Source organism: Pteropus alecto, unplaced genomic scaffold, assembly GCF_000325575.1.
Source record: "Pteropus alecto unplaced genomic scaffold, ASM32557v1 scaffold156, whole genome shotgun sequence".
Classification (NCBI taxonomy): domain Eukaryota; kingdom Metazoa; phylum Chordata; class Mammalia; order Chiroptera; family Pteropodidae; genus Pteropus; species Pteropus alecto.
In genome coordinates, this window is record NW_006437746.1 from 2,467,150 (window position 1) to 2,486,156 (window position 19,007).

Sequence of the window (19,007 nt, forward strand, 5' to 3'; positions counted from 1 at the left end):
CACAATGTCATGGCTGCTCAGGAGAAGGGCTTCTGAACACATGTCTCTAACCAAAATATGCTCCAAAGCAAGATCTTATGCCAGGAAATAACAGGCTTTACATCTCAGGCACCAAACCACAGCAGTGGTGTCAGCTGATTAACTGAGTGATGGATGACAGGAAGGTCCTCGACTGAACCTCGGATTTATTATCGTGAGAAAATCTAACGTGCAGAGAAGAAAAGCCTGAAAGACTGGGAGGGTGGTGGAAGGTTCTAGATTTCTGCCTACTCCACTGTGGACCTTTCACTGCTGCTGTTGCTAATTATTGAGCAAATAATTAGTTTGCTTATTGAAACATTCTGCTTCGTGTGTTTCCCTGGAGCAAGATTTAGCATTTTTAATACTGAACATATGTTTCAATTTACTATTTCTGTAACTGACAAATTTCTAAAGAACCAAATAAAATCTCCTCAAGAAAGACTTATGAGCACGTCTGGTTTCAGTTCCAACGTACTGTACAAAGCTTGGAAGTTGTCACTCCTGTCAATGCAACAAGAAAAAGCTGGAAAGCGGAAAACAAACTACTTTTTTTGGATCTGAGAACTGAAGGAAAAATCACCACCCGAAAAATCTGGAGAGACAGGTACATCTAAAGGTATATAGTAACCAAGATCCACTTAGCTGGAACAGAAGCTGCTGGAAGCTATAAACCGGGAGGAACGCTTATATGGTAATTTTGATGAATTGCTGTTGGCTGAGTACGACTAACATGTGTGAGAAACCACCAAAGGCTGCAGTCTTAGTGGGCCCCCCACTCTCACAGGCTTTCCCCGTCAGGAACCCTACCAGGCTCTCCTGGTGGGGATACAAGAAGGACCTCCTGTGGGTTCTGCGGGCGGAGGACAGTAGGCATTATGAAATGCTTTCCATAGCCTTCTCCGCAGCTAAGGCTTACTCTCCAGGGAAAAGGATTGTGCCAGGGCAAATTCCTGATTCTAGCTGGAGTAAGAAAACTCCTCTCTGCTCCAGCCCCCTCCAGCCTTCCTGTCTCTTGGAAACAAAACAAAAACATAAGTCAATGGAGTCGGGCTTCAAGGAAAGAGACGAGGAACACTGCAGCCAGGGAAGGGGAACAGGGTGGGGAAAGCCATGTCACCGGAGGAGCACTTGTAGAGGTCACTGTCCTAAAACATAGCCCCACTAAATGACTGAGATTTAATCTGAAGATTATAGAATGCGCCCCCTCCCAACACCTTGTCACAGAGCAGCGGGTTCCGGTATAACGGCAGTGGATGACAGTTAACAAGAGCGCAAGACACAGACTCTCTCTGAGGAGAGCACACAGGGTAGCCCGACACAGACAAGGGAGACAAAAACAAGGACATAGAGGAGCTTAAAACTTCCGGTATTTACAGCCAAAAGAAACATTCAATATAGCCCAAATGCTAGCTAGCCAGGTTAACGTAAGTCCTCAGACTAAAGGCCTATTTACCTCAGCAAGTATTGCCTCATACAGCACACTGGGCTTTCAGCAACAAACTACCAGCCGTGCCAAAATGCAAGGAAAACACTCTGAAGAGATGAAGAAACCATCAGAACCAACCGGGACAGAACAGATTTTGGAATTATCAGACAGGGAATTTAAAATAACTATGATTAATATGTTAAGGATTCTAAAGGTAGAAGTATACAAAAATGCAAGAACAGATAGATAATGTAAACGAAGATGGAAAATTTAAGAAATAATTAAAATGAAATGTGAGAAATCAAAAAATTGTAACAGAAACAAAGAATGGCCTGATAGACTCATCAGCAGACTGGATACAAATGAGGAAAAATCAGCAATCTTAAAGACAGGTCAAAATAAACTTCCCAAGTCTACGGCCATGCCACCCTGAATACATCCGATCCCATCTGATCTCGGAAGCTAAGCAGAGTTGGGCCTGGTTAGTACTTGGATGGGAGACCACCTAGGAAGACCAGGTGCTGTAGGCGTAAAAATAAAAATAAATAAATAAGAAATAAATAAATAAAATAAACTTCCTAAACTGATATGCAAAGAGAAAAGAATGAAAAAAATAAGTACCCAGAAGAAAATATCCAACAACCGTGAGACAATATCAAAAGGTATAACAAGTGCACAATGGTAATACCTGAAGGAGAATAACGGGAGAATGGAGCAGAAACGATATCTGAAAAAATAATGTATGAGAACTTTCCAAAATGACGAACAACAAACCAAACATCCAGGAAGCTCATAAAACAACAGCTGGATAAATACCAAAACATCTACAACTAGGCATATCACATCCAAACTGCAAAAAAAAACCCCAAAACAAACAGAGAAAATCTTGAGAGAAGGCAGAGGGGAGAAGAATGCCTTGTCTAGAGAGGAACCAGGGTAAAAATTGAGTAGACTCTCACCAGAAACCATGCAAACAAGAAGAGAATGAGCTAAAATATCTGATGTGTGGAAAGAAAGAAACTAGCATGTATATCCAGCAAAATTATCCTTTAAAAGTGAGGAAGAAATACTTTCTATAAGTTATTATTCTAGAAGGCTCTATGTGAGTCTCTACACTGCCACCAGAACTGCCCTGCAGGAAATGTTAAAAGAAGTTCTTCAGAAAGGAGGGAAATTATGTAGGTCAGAAACTTGGGTCTACAGAAAGAAATAAAAGGTCAGAGGAGCAATAAATGAAGGTAAAATAAAACATCTTATTTTTCTCATTCTTAATTAATCTAAAAGATAACCTAATTTAAAGCAATGACAGTATCAATGTATTGATTAGGAATTGCCTTCATCTATTGCTCCATCTATTGCAGAATCGAAACTGAACTGAAGCGCAGTTGGAGTGTGCCTTCACAGGGGAGACAGGTGACTAAACTGTACATAAGTGACATACGCAGTATGCCAGAGAATGACAAGCATCACCTAGGAAGTAAGGAATGGGGTATGAAGTGCTGGGGAAGGGCTAAAATTTAGACAGAGTAGCCAGGAGAGGCCTCGCTAAGGAGAGTTTCTAGAGACAAGAGGGAAGTAAAGAGCCGGGCACGCTGCTATCCAGGGGAAGCATTCAGGTCGAGGGAAAAGCTTATGAAAGCCCAGAGGCAGCAGCCTGAATGGCTGCCATGGAACACGGTGCAAGGCCAGTACATCTGGGGCGGAAGGCACGACCGGGAGTAAAGGCAGAGAGGTAAACATGGGGCCAGACCCTGTAGGGTCTCAAAAGTCACTGTGAGGACACTGGCTTTACCATGAATGAGATGGAAACCAGTTAGAGGTTTCTGGGTGGAGGAGTAACATGATCTGGATAAGGCTGTTAACAGAATCACTGTGGCACTGTGCTGAGACTAGACGAAAGAGGTGGGTGGCAGAAGCAGGAGAGACAAGATTATGCAATGGCTGAGACAGGAGATGGTGGGGGCTTACGCCTAAGAGCGGGAAGAAAGAAGTTGCCACTAAGATGGAAAGTCTGCAGAAAGAGCAGCTCTGGGATATTGAGAGCTTCTATTTGGGAGTGGGGAGGGGGTGAAGGGAGTCAGAAGGTACCAGCTTCCAGTTATGAGATCAATAAGTCACGGGGATGTAAGGTACAGCACAGCAACTATAGTTAATAACACTATGTAGCATATTTGAAAGTTGCTAAGAGAACAGATCTTAAAAGTTCTCATCATACACACAAAAAAATTCTGTAACTATGGTGATAGAGATTAACTACTAATTGTGGTGATCGTTTTGCCATATACACAAGTAGTGACTCATTATGTTGTACACCCCAAACTAATATAATGTTGTATGTGAATTATACCTTAATTAGAAAAACCTAGCTTTGAAAATTTGAATATTACATGTTTCAAAATTTTGAGACATGTAACCTCAATGGAGAAGTCAAACAGGAAGTTGTAGTTATAGATCTATGAAAAAACATTTGAGATTCAAAAGCATCCAAATGGTACTTATAATTGAGATGAGATCACCTGAGGGATGAATGAGAATCAAAAGGAGAATCCAATGTGAAGCCTGAGACAGTCTGACCGTCAGAGGGGCAATGGGTCAGAAACACGACACACCACCGCACACGTACACACAGCCGTGCCCAAAAGGGAAAGAAGATGAGAGACAAGTCAGGGAGGAGAGAGGGGAAGAGGGTGAGAGACGAACAGTAAGGAAGAGTGGGCAGAAAGGCAGGAGGAGAAGCAGCTGATGTGGTGTTTCCAGGAGACGGGCGTCAAGTAAGAGGCTGCTGAGAAATGACCATGGTGCACTGGCAACACACTGGTCTAGTGATCTTGAGAAGCGCTGTTCTGGAGGAGTGACAGGTCCAGAGAAAACAGAAGAGTAACTGGAGACTGTGAACATGAACAATTTTTTAAAAGGGCGAGTGGAACACTGCATGATGGAAACTGGTCAGCAGGACAGAGAGCCACTTCCCTGGGCATCTTTCGTCCCACTGATCCCTCAGGACCAGCTGAATTTAACTGATCTGACTGGCTGCTTATACTTCTTTTTCATCATCCGAGGGCCCCTCCCCAAGCTGCACGGCTGCTGCGTGTTTGATCCTTCGCCCAGGGTCTGTGAGTAAGTGGTGCTTGCAAAATTTCCAAACATAATAGTAATATAATCAATCAAACATTGGTTCCAAATCTGTTTCTCTTTTTTTGGCACCAGATTCTGGCTCTAGGCCTTAGGGCACAAAGATGAAAAAGACACATTAAAAAAACAAATTATAGTATCCTATGGGACATGAGGCAGTATTTACTCCATAGACTATTATGTTCCAGGCAGGCAATTTTAGAGCAAGGTCAAATTGCAACAGGAACAAAGAGTTAACTCTAATTCCTGGCACATGAAAATGAAGAAGAGCAAAGAAAATGACATTTTAAAGGAATACTAAGTACCTGCTACATGATAAAATAATTTCTTTAAATAGAAATTAAGGTGCTACTTTTGCCCACATCTCAGATAGCTCTGGCTGGCTCCCTGCCTGGGATCCCGGCGCTCAGCAAGGAGCGACAGTCCCCAACACCTGCAGAGTCACTGGGATAAAGGGTAAGGATACTACAAAAACAGAATCCTCAGACAATGGCCTAAAATTAACAGTGATCTCAACTGCACTTTTGAATGTCGTCTTTTACACAAAATGTGTATATTTTAAAGCCCCCAAAGTTTTATATTACACTGGTGGCACTAACTTTACCTTCTAGCCGCTAAACATCTGCTGACCCTGGGCATTTTCTCTACTTGTGCTTCAATGTAAGCTTCTGTGCACGTCCACAGGGGAGCAGATATTAGGCTGTGCAGGCTCAGGTAGCAATGGCTTTAGAAGCAAAGAGTTGGAGGCAGAATAGGTGTCCATCATTAGAATTAACAGATAAGAAAAGTTTGGTACATTTAGAAGATGGTAATTTATGCATCAGTATGAAGCAATAAAACGGATTTATATATAGCAACATAGATATCATATACATAATATCAAGTGGAAAATAATTAGAGATTCGTGCGCATAAATTTAAACACACACACAAAGCAACACAGTTTAAATAAATGAGTGAAAGAGAAGGACATAACACTAAATATTCCAGCATGGGTGCCTTAGCAGGAGGAGGGCTACATAAGTGGGACTAATTCCAATCCAATCCAATCCAATACGAGCAAAGAAGCCTTTGCCATGAATCGAGGAGGAGGATCAACTTGATTTTGTGTACCTGGGTTGGTGGTGGTCATGAGGGAGGAACAGCAGCGTTCTGATGAATAAAACACAATGAGTAGGTATGTATTTTTCATACTTGAAGATTTCCAGTATTTGTTACTTACAAAATCTTGCTCCAGAGACATTTATAAACCCAATTGTATATCACCATTCTATAAACCTTCTTGCTCCAGAGACATCTATGAGGCAACATGACTATAAACCCAATTGTATATCACCATTCTATAAACCTGACATGTTTTGGTACGATCATTATCTCAGTTTGTGGATGGTATTTAATAGGAACTAAGGTAACAGTTACTAAAAGCTAAATTAGCTAATGCTGTATCTGGCGAAGAATAAAGATTTGATCATGTTTTTAAATAAATTCAGAGAGAAAAACAAGTATAAACAAACGAACAAACAAAACTGCACAATTGAACTTGACACTGTGCTTAAAAAGCACACAAGATATCTCTTAGCAGACAGCTAACCACACATATCAGAGCTTACTCATCCTGAAAAGTAGAGCTTACTGCAAAAATGTGCTCGTTTCATTTTAGAATAAATGTATGTTTTCTATAGGCTCCTCGTTCATAACATGCTTTTTGTTTTCCATCTCTAAAAGAAATCAACTGCAAGGAGGTGATCAGCACCAGTGGAAGTCAACGAATGTGTTCTGAGAAGCCGCCACTTGCACTGTCCAGCGCTACAGAGACAGCTGTGCACTTGCATCTGGGGCCTGAGGGTTTGTGATCTGACCGAGACTCGAGGCCTCCATTCCTACTCCTATGGGAGTTCTTTCTGTGATCTTGAAATAATCACTCAAGTTTCTTTGCCTCCCTTTCATTAAGTGACACTGAGTTCCTGGCAACCAAGGCGGCAGATGAATGAATGCTGGAAGGGGGGTCAGGAACCTTCATCTGGTTCCCAGCTTATTATCCATTAGTGGAGCGATAACAACATGTCCCCACAGTGCTGTGTATGACCTGTTACTTACAAAGTAAAAATATTAAAACCCCGAAGACCTGTTATGGATGCTGTCCTTATCAAGAGACCCTTACAATGGAGACTGTTATTCAGCAAGAGCCATACAGCACCTGGCAGGCGAATCTCCTCAAAAGTCTAAGACAGACATACTTTAGAAAAACCTGTTCTAAGAAGAAGTTTAACAAAGATTCCATGATACTCTATTTTCCCCTTCTCAGAAGGATGTCCTTAGCACAAGACGATGCAGCCCTGAAAAGTTTTCGAATTTAAGCTGAAATAATTTGACTTCCTCCACAAAATTCCTCTTTTACTTACTGTAACAATAAAATTTTCTGAAACTATTTTTACACAGAAAATATTTCTACATGAAATCTTTTATGAATTAAAATTCCCATTAACACCAAGTGAAGAAGCGGTAAACAGGAAATGAGGAGTATTAAATCTCCCACTAAACTTAAACCAATGCCTTGTATGCCAAGAGCTTCTGAACCCAAGTTTCCACAAGGGTAAGACAGAGCCTCAGAGCCCCTTGAGTTGCAGAGAATTATGAAGAACATATTAGTGGGGCGGCAGCATCATTTACTGCAAGGTGGGTGAACTCTAGCCCAAAGGCCATTAAGTGGCTCCCAGAGAGATAGGGCTGGTGGACCATGTTGCACTCGATCGAGAGTGGCACTTCTCTTCTTCTTTCTTGGACCCCCTTCTGTCCAACCATCACCCCATCTCCTGCTACCAAGCCATTTTCACCTTTTGTCCTATTCCGTTGGTAGTGAGAATGGGAGAATTCTGGATGTGAGGATTCTTCTTCAGGAGTCAGTGCCGTGGAGCGACAAGGACTGGGCCAGAGCTTAGATCCAGCTCTACCCTTTGCACCTCCCTAGTAAAGGAAGCGTAACAAACCTGAGCATCGCCCAGCTCAGTAGGTGACAGACCAGGTGGTACTATCAGGACGGAGCAAGGTGTCCACAGGCAGAGTCTTCCATGAAGAGGCTGAGGGTGAGGGAAGGCTTGTTGGTGATGAAACACGGGTCTGGAAGGTCCACTTGTGGGCTACCGGGGAAGAATGACTCATGGGAAACAAGCTCAGAGCAGGGAGCGGGTGAGTACGGCAAGGAGGTGACATCGCTGAGAGGTGTGGGGGAACTGCCAGGTCCTGAGTGGGACCCTCGTGATGAAGGCGCTTCTGAACTAGCACGGTAGGATGGAGCGCGCCTCCTGTGAGTGCCCGTCGGAAGCTTCTGCTCAGGCTTCCAACCATCATACGTAAAAAGTTATTTTTTGTTCCTGGAGAAGCCCAGCCCTGGCTGGTGGGAGCTGGTTAGGGCTCAGCCAACACCAGAAGGTGGATGAGTTCTGACTTACACCACCATGGCCAGGCCACCCCAGCCTCCGCCTGCCTCGCTCCATGACCACACTCCCTGGGAGTGGGGGCAGCCCTCCTTCCGCACCTCGAGATTATTAGGAATTCTAAATATAAACTTCTGTAACTGAGGAATGAAAGAGCATTATCCATTCCTATTGTCTCTCAGCTTAGAAAAAAGATGAAAACCACTGAGGATTCTCACATCCGTAGTTGGTGGGAGGGTATGACAGCAAGGACGTTATCTGGTATCTCTACGAAAACCTAGAACGTGTGTGCTCCCCACCCTCCCAGCAAAGGCCATCTCGTGTGGAGAGACTCTCACATGCCCAGAGCATGAGCACTAAGCTGGGACACCACACCTATCACAGCACTATTGTAACGCACACACACAGAAACACACACACACACACACAGAGAACTCGAAACCAACCAGTGGGTGTGTGCACAAGGAACTAGTCCACAATATATATACGGCTTAATTATGCTATAAGTTATTCTAAGGGCGTTATATATAGTAATTCATTTAGTCCTGATAACAATATAATGAAGTAGGTACTCCTATTGTCTTTATTTAAAAACCTAGGCACGGAGAGGTTAAACAACCTGTCCAGGGTCACATGGCCAGTAAGTGGCAGCCCGGGATTTTGCATCAGGCACATTCTAGACCTCCTTGTAAAGCAGTTTAAAAATGAACAACACACACTGGTTTAAGATGAGAGCCTGAAGATTCCCATTTATCTCTCATGTCCATTTGGAGAGACCATCAAAAAAATGGCAAGGAAATATAGAAGGCAAAATTTCATAATAATGAGGAAATGGGAAGGAGACCATGAGCACGTGGGAAATTCCCACCAATTTCTGGAAATCCAAAAGCCGATGAAAGATCATAGGATGATGAAACTGCAGGCTAAAGCCCGCATGGAGGTAGCTTCGGCTATGGAAGAAGCAGGCCAGTTCCTGGCAAAGGCTCCTGACCTGAACATTGTCCTCCTGATGGTGGGAACAGTGACATGGGGGCTCAGCCCTCTGTGCAGAGGCTCAGGTGACCCTCAGATGCCCACACGCGCGTGCCATAAATACATGTGCCGCACACGCGCACACAAAAGAGGTCTTTTCTAAAAAAATTAAGTGAACTTTCTTGGGGGGAGAGGGGAATATGGGATCTCAGCAACAACGTCCATTTTGTGGGGTGAGCAGTATATCCTGACCCACCACCACTCATCCATCATAAAGCCTCTGCCTCCTGGAAAACCTCACTTGCATCACGATGCCCTGAGCCAGCCATATTACTGGCTAAATCTCAAATATGAACAGATAGCAAAGAATTAAGAGACACTTGAGAAAAGTCTTCATTAAAAAAGAGAAAATGACACACAGCTCTGCACACATACCCCAGAGTGCAAAAGGAGAAAACAGACCCCAGAGGAAACAGATAATTTTGGGAACAGAAGAGAAGATTAAAAAGAAATGCTAGCCTCAGGGAACGAAGAACATCTTGCATTCACATAGCAAGAACAGACACTCATGAAAAAGGAACGATTAAAAAACCAGAAAGAGTTCTTGAAAATGATCAATGGTCGCCAAAATGAAAACCTCAAAAGAAGAGCTGGAGAAGCTAGTCTAAGACATCATTCATAAAACAGAATTAAGAGTGGGTAGGAAAAGAACAAACTAAATCCAATTAAGCAGAATAAAGAAAGTATTTTTTAATGTAGAAATCGGTAAGACAGAAAACAAACGATAGAGAAAATCAATGAAACCAAAAGTTGGTTTTCTGGAAGGAAACCGAATGAGAATCTAAAAAGATACAAACCACCAATATCAGAAATGAGAAAGAAGATATCACTAAAGACTACGAAAATTAAAACACTAATGAGAAAGTAATATGAACTTCGTGCCAATAAATTTGTTACTTAGATAAAATAGACAAATTGCTTCAAAGAACCAAATTACCAAAACTGACACAAGAAAAAATAGAAAATCTGAATAGTTCCCTGTATTTATTAAAGATATTGAGTTCATAATTTAATGACTTCTCAGGCCCAGATGATCTTACTGGGAAATTATATCAAACATTTAAGGAATAAATAATACTAATAACCCCAAATAGTCCTACACAACCTCAGAAAAAAGAAGGAAACTTAAAAAGACAGTATTACTCTGATACAAAACCTGACAAAGATATTGCAAGAAAAGAAAATTACAGATCAATAATTCTCATTAGCATAGATATAAAAATTCTTAGCAAAATATTAGGAAATCGAACCTAGCAATCTATAATAAAATATGACCAAGTTCAGTAATGCAAGGCTGGTTTTACATCGGAAAGTTAATGTAATTCAACACAATAAAAGGATAAAGGAGGAAAATGACCTCTCATAAGTAGAAAATAGTTAACAAAATTCAATACTCATACATAACAAAAACTCACAGTAACACAGAAATAGAGAAAAATTTCCTCAACCCTAAAAAGGCCATCTAGAAAAAAAAAAATACAGCTAACATCTAAATGGTGACAGTTTGTTTTTCCTTAAAATTAGAAACAAAGCAAGGATGTCAACTTTTACTACTTTTCTTCAGCTTTCTACTGGTTCTAGCCAGTGCAATCAGGCAAGCAAAGTAAATAAAAGGCCTACAGATTGTAAAGAAAGAAAGTTTGTTTTCATTTGCAGATGACATGGTTATATACACAGTAAATCCTAAGGAACCCTTTTAAAAAAAAACAAAACTACTATCACATATAATAAGCAAATTTAGCAAAGTTGCAGGAAACATGATGGACATAAAAATTGATACAATTTATAATAGAGTCTAGAAACAAAACATTTATGGATGAATTTAACCAAATTTAACCAAATCTATAAGCTATTGCTGTAAAAAATTAATGGATATACAATGTTCATGAATTATAAGACTCAATATTATTAAAATGTCTATCATCTCCAAATCGATTTACTGAATCAATGCAATCCCCCAAAAAAGCCTTTTTTAAAGAAATCAACAGCTCAATTCTAAAATCTATATGGAAATGTAGAGAACCTAAAATAGTAAAACAATTTTGAAAAAGAAAAACAAAATTGGGCACTAACAGTATCTGATATGAAGACTTAAAACCACAGTAATCATGTTTATATATATGGTTAATTAAATTTAGACGATGTCATAGTAATCAGCAGGTGGAAAAGGGTTTCTTCGACAGAGTAACAACTGGATATCCATATGGGAAAAAAACGTACCTCAAGCTCTATTTCATATCATACACAAGGAATAAATAATATTAATAACCCCAAATACACAAAACTTAACTTGAAGTGGATCATAGATCTAAACATAAAATCATAAAAGTCATGGAAGAAAACACAGGAGAAAATCTTCAGGACTTAGAGGGTAATTAAAGATTTTTTAGATTAAAAACAAAAGAGCACTAGTCACACACAAAAATGAGAAATTGTACTTAACCAAAAATTAAAAACTTCTTATAAAAACAGCATTAAGTAAATAAAAAAGCAAGTCACTGACTGGGAGAAAATATCTGCAACACATGTATGTGACAATAGCCCTGTGCACAGAATACATAAAGAACGCTTACAACTCAATAATGACAAGACAATGGAATAAAATATGGGCACAATAATTGAATAGCATGCTCACAAAAGAATATATATAAAATGCTAATAAACACATGAAAAGATGCTTAATTGGTTGCCATGGAAATGAAAATCAAAAGCACAAGGAAATATCACTACACACCTTACTAGAATGGTGAAAACAAAGAAAAAGTACAAAAAAACCTGACAATAGTAAATATTGGCACAGATTTGCAGTAACTGGAATTTCCAACCATTGCTGGTGGAAGTATAAAATGTTAAAACCACTTTGGAAAAGTTTGACAATTTCTTCTGCAGTTAAACATACACTTAGCCATAAGACTCAGCAATTTCACTCTGAGGTATTTACCCAAAAGAAATGAAGACATATGTACATGTAAAAGTGTGTACAAGAATGTTCATTGCAGCTTCATTCATAATAGTACAAATATGGAAATGACCAAAGTGTCCGTCAGCAGGTGAATAGGTAAGAAACTGTGGTATAATTCAAGCAATGGAATCTACTTGGCAATATTAGAAAAACACAATGACATGGATGAATCGCAAAAGCGTTGTTGAAAAAAAAAGCCAGACAGAGTGCTTACTGTGTCACTCCATTTATATGAACTCCTAGAACAGACGAGTATAATCTATAATGATAGAAAGTATTTCAAGGATAGTTTTTGATGGAGAGTGGAAGGGACTAATTGCAGAAGGAAAGAAGAAAATTTTTTGGAGTGATGGAAATATACTAAATCTTTTTGTAGTGGTAGTTACATGGGTATATACAATTGTCAAGACCCACCAAATCGAATATTTAAAATGAATGCATTTTATCATATACAAATTATACCTAAATTTTGATTAAAAGATATTGCATAACAGAAGGATGCAGTGAATCCTAAACTCTTCTGATTTTATCTGCAATAGTAATATTTGTGTCAGATTGAGATATCCACAAATCAAACTGTAAAGAAAATTAATGCAAGATCTAGAGAAATTTAGAGCTTTCCAGCAATGTATAGTTATAAAACTACACAAGAAAACACTGACACTATTTTGCCTTCTGACACTTTATTTTGCTTTCAACGCAGTGACAGACTTCTCAGCACTGAGCATCGACACTCTTTTGAGTTGCCTGAGGAAGTGTAATGCAAGTGTTCTGGGTCATATTTTAGGCTTTAATTATAAATCCTTTCAATCCACAAGCTGTTTTTATTTCATAGCAAAAATTAATTACTTCCCTGCTTTGGCCATGCTGTCTTATAATTTTTAGCAGTGCTTTTTCATATGTGTTATATAATGTCACTGTTTGAAAAATAGCTGCGGGCGCTACGCTAGATGAGCAGGTAATTCCAAAGGACGTGACACACTGGTCTATTCTTCGAGTCAGTTTCGTAATTTCCACAGTGGTTTCAGACACCGCAGTATCCCTGGTGTGCAGCACAGTTGGGCACGCAGGCCCTCGAGAAATGCTGAAAGGATGGTCGGAGCCATCTCTAATGCAAAACTTTTTCTGTAACAGGAAATACCCTGGAGGAAAGGAAAGCTCCTGTGCAGAAGTAAGCGGAGTGACAGACACACAGGAGGTGTCACAGGCTGCTCCAGTGAACGAACGGCCACGGAGCACCTGGCACGCCTGCAAGTGGCTCGGCACGACCCTACGGGGTTTCCAGCCCTCATACGAACTTTGACTATAAATCAAATCACTGCACAGAGCTCAAAGAGCACTTATGTGCCAACTGTTGCAATGAATGCATTCAGGCTTCAAGCTGAGCAATCTCGGCAGGCAGAGGGTGGTGGTGACATCAAAAACTCTTCCCTAAACCTCCAGGTGGGGTTCCAATTCCATATCCAACAGCTTCGTTTCATGACTTACTCCTGACAGTTCTTTCAGGTTTATATTGATTTCATCTCCTACTGACTCATGAATCAATGGGACTTGACAGCATATGACCAGAAAGGGATCTTTCACTGCTCTGTTATAATATTACAGGTCCTGTTAATGGCATTGTTTCACTACCTGTACTGTTAGAAGTGAAAACTCTGAAAGCTCCTAGAAGTGCCAAGAACCATAACTTTTATCTTTAGAAACGAAACTTCTATAAATAAGAAGTACGTGATGGTCACAGAGCAGCTGTCAAGTCAAAGGCTTCTCCTCGAGGACTCCTCCTAAGGAAGCCCATTGCTCTGGGTCTCTGGTTATTCCTTAAACATGCTTCTGTGTCCAGTGTTTAATCTTCTAATGACTGAAGTACTTAAAAGTTCTCACAGGGGTCCACATAGGTCTGTTTATATATTTACATTCTTAGATACAATTTTTACATAGTTTTTAGCTCTTCCCTAGATAGACTGCAAGCTCCATGAGGCAAGCAGCTTGACTGTCTGCTTTTGTGATGGCCACTGCCACCTGCAAACATTCTTGGAACCACTGTGGGTAATCAGTCAATGTAAGGCCTATCGAATGTAGGCCCATCGAATTAAGTATCAACAATTGCAATTGTGTTTTAACAATTAAATTGTATTTTACAGTAGCTTTATTCATAATTGCCCTATATTGGAAGCAACCAAGATATCCTTTAGCAGACGACTGAATAAACAAACCATGGTACAACTATATAATGGAATATAATTCAGTGATGAGAGGAAATAAGTCATGAAAAGACATAATGAAATCTTAAATGCATATAACTAAGTGAAAGCAGCTAATGTGAAAAGGCTACATGTTGTATGATTCCAACTATATGACATTCTGAAAAAGGCAAAACAGTAAAGAGAGTAAAAAGTTCGGTGGTGGCCAGGGGCTTGGGGGTGAGGGGTGAGAACAAGGGCGGAATGAATGGGTGAAGCACAGGAGATTTTTCAGGACAGTAAAATTATTTCATGTAATACCATAATGGTGGTTACACAGCATTATGCATTTGTCAAAACCCATAGAAGGTATAACACGGAGTGAACCTTAATGTAAACTGTGGACCTTAGTTAACAATAATGGATCAATATTGGTTCATCAACAGTAAGGAATGCACCATACTAACGAAAGATGTTAATAATAGGGGAAACTAAGGAATTGGAGGTACACGGTAACTCTGAACTTCCTATATAATTTTTCTATAAAACTAATACTGATCTAAAAATAAGTCTATTAATTAGAAAAGTTACATTGTAAATCAAGATTGTGGAGTTTTTAATATTACATCTTTAAACAGACATATTCTGACTGCAAAATATTTTCCCAGTGAAGTATTTTTAGAAAGATGCAAAATGATTTCCTCTCTTACATAACACTGCTGTGATGGCCCAGAAAATATTCAGAAAACACTTTCCCCTAGTTGGAAACCTATTTAAAGTAACAACAAACATCCAATCCCAGCTTTAACAGTAAAAATGCATCCAATTAAAAAAGAAACATTAAGAAATCTAGTATAAACAAAACACATTTTTTTCATTACTTAACATAAAATGTCTCATATTTTGGGTGTACAAAGTTTTAAAATTTCAAAATTCTATACTTAGGAAACAGACTATTCCTTCGTTAAGTCTAGATTTTCTACTCATGATCTGAAACTTCACTGCATCCCTCCCCTGCAGAGGATGGGTGTTCAAGGCTTCCAGGTGTACATCAGAGGTGTTAAAATTCTACAGTGTAACCAGTTTCACTGATGGCATTTCTGTATATGATATACTCCCACGGGTACTCTCACATTCTGAAAATATCCCCCAAAATGGAGACCCAGGATTAACTAAAATTGCTCTATTAACAATACACCCACCACGATGGTGAGAGAAAAACACATAACCTTGACTGACCCCACTTTAAACTCATGCCTTCGAGAGGACTCTTAGAGCCTAGCACTCGCTACTTTCCCCTCGTCCATTCAATCTCCCACTCTTCTACTTGATTTCACACTTTCTCCTCTCTGCAAACATCCAACACCTCTACTTCCTCGCTTTCAGCACTGACCTTACTTGCTGTTTCACGGAGAGAAGAGAGGCTTTCAGGTGAGAACAGCTGTGAGCTCCCATCATGACTTATACTCACTACCTGCCCTGACCCATGTCTTCCACTTTTCCCTCTGTACTGAGGTCCAACCTGTCCACTTGTGTTTGATCCCACTCATCCCTCTCGCATAGTCAGCGACATCATTCCAGCTGTTCTCACCCTTGGGGGAGCTTCTGAAGTGCAGTGACTGGCCTCATCAAGCTATGGCTTTGAATCTGCTCCAATTTGGTTTTTAAAATCCCTCATATATACATCACTCATAAAATGTTCTTGACAAAATTGCTGAAACTGAATCTAACCAAGCCTCTAGATCTCACGTCCAATATAATATAGAGATAGAAGAATCAGTTTAAAAAAAAAAGAAAAAAGGAAAGAAGGAAGGTACAAAGAAAGGGAAGGAAGGAAAAAAAAAAAACACACCATAAGGAAACAAAAGACGTACACTGTGGAAGAGTCTAAAGGAAAACTGACCTAGGTGCATCAAAAGCCAATGTCATGGTCACTTCATCAAAGAAAATGAGTGATCACAAATACATACATGAAAAGATGTTCAGTATCATTAGTTATTAGAGAAATTCAAAGGTAGGCATTACGAATGGCTAAAATAAACAAAAACACCTGACAATACCAAGTGCAGACAAGGATGTGGAGCAACTGGGACTCTCTCATTGCTGGTGAGAACGCCAAAATAAAATGTTACAGCCATTCTGGAAAACAACTGGCAGTTTCTTACAATGTCTAATATTCCTTTAACACTCCTAGGTATTTACCCAAGTAAAAAGAAAGCCTATATTCACACAAAACCCTGTGGGTAAATGTTTATAGCAGCCTATTCAAAATCATAAAGACTGGAAACAAAATGCCCCCCTTCTACGGAATGCATTAACAAATGATGGTATACCGCTCAGTTACATAAAGGAACTATTAATAAACGCAGTAACATGGATGAATCTCAAACGCATTACGCTAAGTGAAAGAAAACAGGTTCAAAAGGCTACATATTACATGATTCCATGTACATGATATTTTGGAAAAACCAAAACTATAGGGAAGGAGAACAGATCACTGGTTGTCAGGAGATTTGAGTCTCTATTTTCTAATTTCTTTTTCATACTAGAAGGTTGTCAATACAATGGCTCATAGGAGAAAGCTGATGGGCTCAGAGGAATCCATCAGACTCGATTATCTAAAACAGCATCTTGTTTCTCCAAGTCAACAAACTATTGGAGGACGCAAATCAGGAGGGACGTTTCTCCAGAAATGAGGTTTTTCTTATTGGCAGCTGGAAGCTTCTTTGTGGAGGAGCTAAAACAATCTCTCCTTGATTACAATGTTTACTTAAAAACATTTTAAATTGGCTAAACCAAAGCTTTCATTTAGAGGCATATTCACTAACTTTGGTTCTCCATAATAAATTTGTATGTTAAAACAGCTCTTTGCTGCTTAATTCAGAGAAACTAAACAAAGCAAAGACTGGTTAAAAAGAATGAATGTATATATAAATCAAATACCAACTATAATAAAAGAAATCACCACTTAAAAACACAACCTTTTAGAGTTATTTTAGAAGAAATGCATGATTTGGTTTTTACATTTAAAAAAATTGCATTTGTGATCATGACGGATTCAAGTTGCCACATAATGAAATGCTGTTTTGATGCCATAAAACAGATGACCTCAAATGTCCTTCTAGGAAATCTATCTACTCTAGTCAAGACAGAAGCTGAAATCACAGTTTTCTCTATTTTATCATCATGTTATTTTGTAGAAATTTTTTTGTCCTTTGGTTTTTAACTATACTTGATTAAATACATAATCACTATTAAAAAAAAAAAACAAACAGAAAAAATTTATCCAAATCTTAATAGCCAGAGAAAACTACTACTGTTAACATTTGGATTATATTCATCCAGGCTTTTTCCTATAGAAATGCGTATGTGCAAATACACACATTTGTAAGTTTTTCACTTAGCATACCATGGCCATCTTTCTAATAATAAAGATTTACATACAGTTTTGTTTTTATAGTGGCAAGGTATACTACTATAAGGATAGGCCAACACTTAATCAATAATCTAATGTTGGACACACAGCTCCTTTTCAATCTTGAACCTTACATCCAATATTAGTATGAAAAACTTGTGAGTCTTTTCTCTTATGTAAAATATCTTCTTTTGGTATCATTCTTATAGCAAATTTCTGCCCATCCAAAGATCAGCTAAATATTCACCTATAACCCTTTCTAGTACGTTTATAGTTTTCATTTTTATATTTACATCCTTAATTTTACTGACTTTAAATTCAGTGTATAATTTAAAGAGGGGATTTAACTTTATATATTCCCCTTAAACGGCTAGCTAGTTGTCCCAACACCATTCAATAATCAATTCATCTTTTTCTGACAGGAAATACCTTCCATAACTTATACCAACTGTGTGTGTGTGTGTGTGTGTGTATTATATATATATTTTACATATATATATATGTAAAAGTATATATATGTATACTTTCGACAGTTCTTATACTTTCAATTCCATTCCATTGATCTATTCTGGTGCCAGTACCGTACTTTTTTAGTGACTGCAGCTTTTAACACATGATAGTGCAAACCCCTACTGCTGCATTATTTTCTTCAAAAATGTTCATGGCCATTATCTCACATTTATTCTACCTGATTTACTTCAGATCATGTTTACTCATTGTTATTTTGTAATGTTAACTTGTTTTTGCTGTTATTAGATTTAATTATTTTTTCTTTTAGCTTATCTATTTTTTTCCTTCAAGCATTATGCACTTAATCACATCTAATTAAAAACCAAAAGGAAACAAAGAAAAGTCTATAATAATTGTTAGTGGACCTGATGGTTGTCCTCAAGCTTTTGGTTTATTGTGGCGATGTCCTGGTACCCGGTCTCCAAATGGTATTGAATCCTGGGGTGGAAAGGGCCCCTGCTTCTCCTAGGCCTTCTCTTGCTTCTCCAATTAACAGGTTTTGAAGAGATCTACTAGAATTTGTTAAATTTTATTCTCATGATATTGCAGCAACTTTTTTAGGAAGGACTTAGTTCTTGGTTACTTTCTGAAGTTGGTCTCTCCTTCTTTCCTTCACATGTTATATCAGGTGAAAACTCATCAAAGCTGGTAGCATACAATAGGCACCAGTCCTTATCAGCTCCCTGTTTCTGTACTGATAGAGTTTTCCCTTTAATTTTCTTTTTCTTTGTAATTTTAAATGGTTTGTCCCCTTACTTCACGATCTTCCCTAGAAATCTTGAGTTAGATCACTTTGTGGAATGTTGTATAAGCAAGAAATACTAATAAAACATTAAAATAATGAGATAACCTAAAATTGTTAAAAACAAAACAAAACAAAACAACAAAAAAAAAAC

At 38.9% G+C, this 19,007-nt stretch overlaps 1 protein-coding gene and 1 non-coding gene across 4 annotated transcripts in view; one reads left to right on the forward strand and one right to left on the reverse strand.

The window, feature by feature from the left end:
- The window catches only part of ANO10 (anoctamin 10), a 159,230-nt gene that overhangs the window by 52,181 nt on the left and 88,042 nt on the right, over positions 1–19,007 (reverse strand). The window lies entirely within an intron of this gene.
- Positions 1,859–1,977, forward strand: LOC112482062. The gene has a single exon (XR_003047184.1). It is a non-coding gene; the product is annotated as a 5S ribosomal RNA (ribosomal RNA).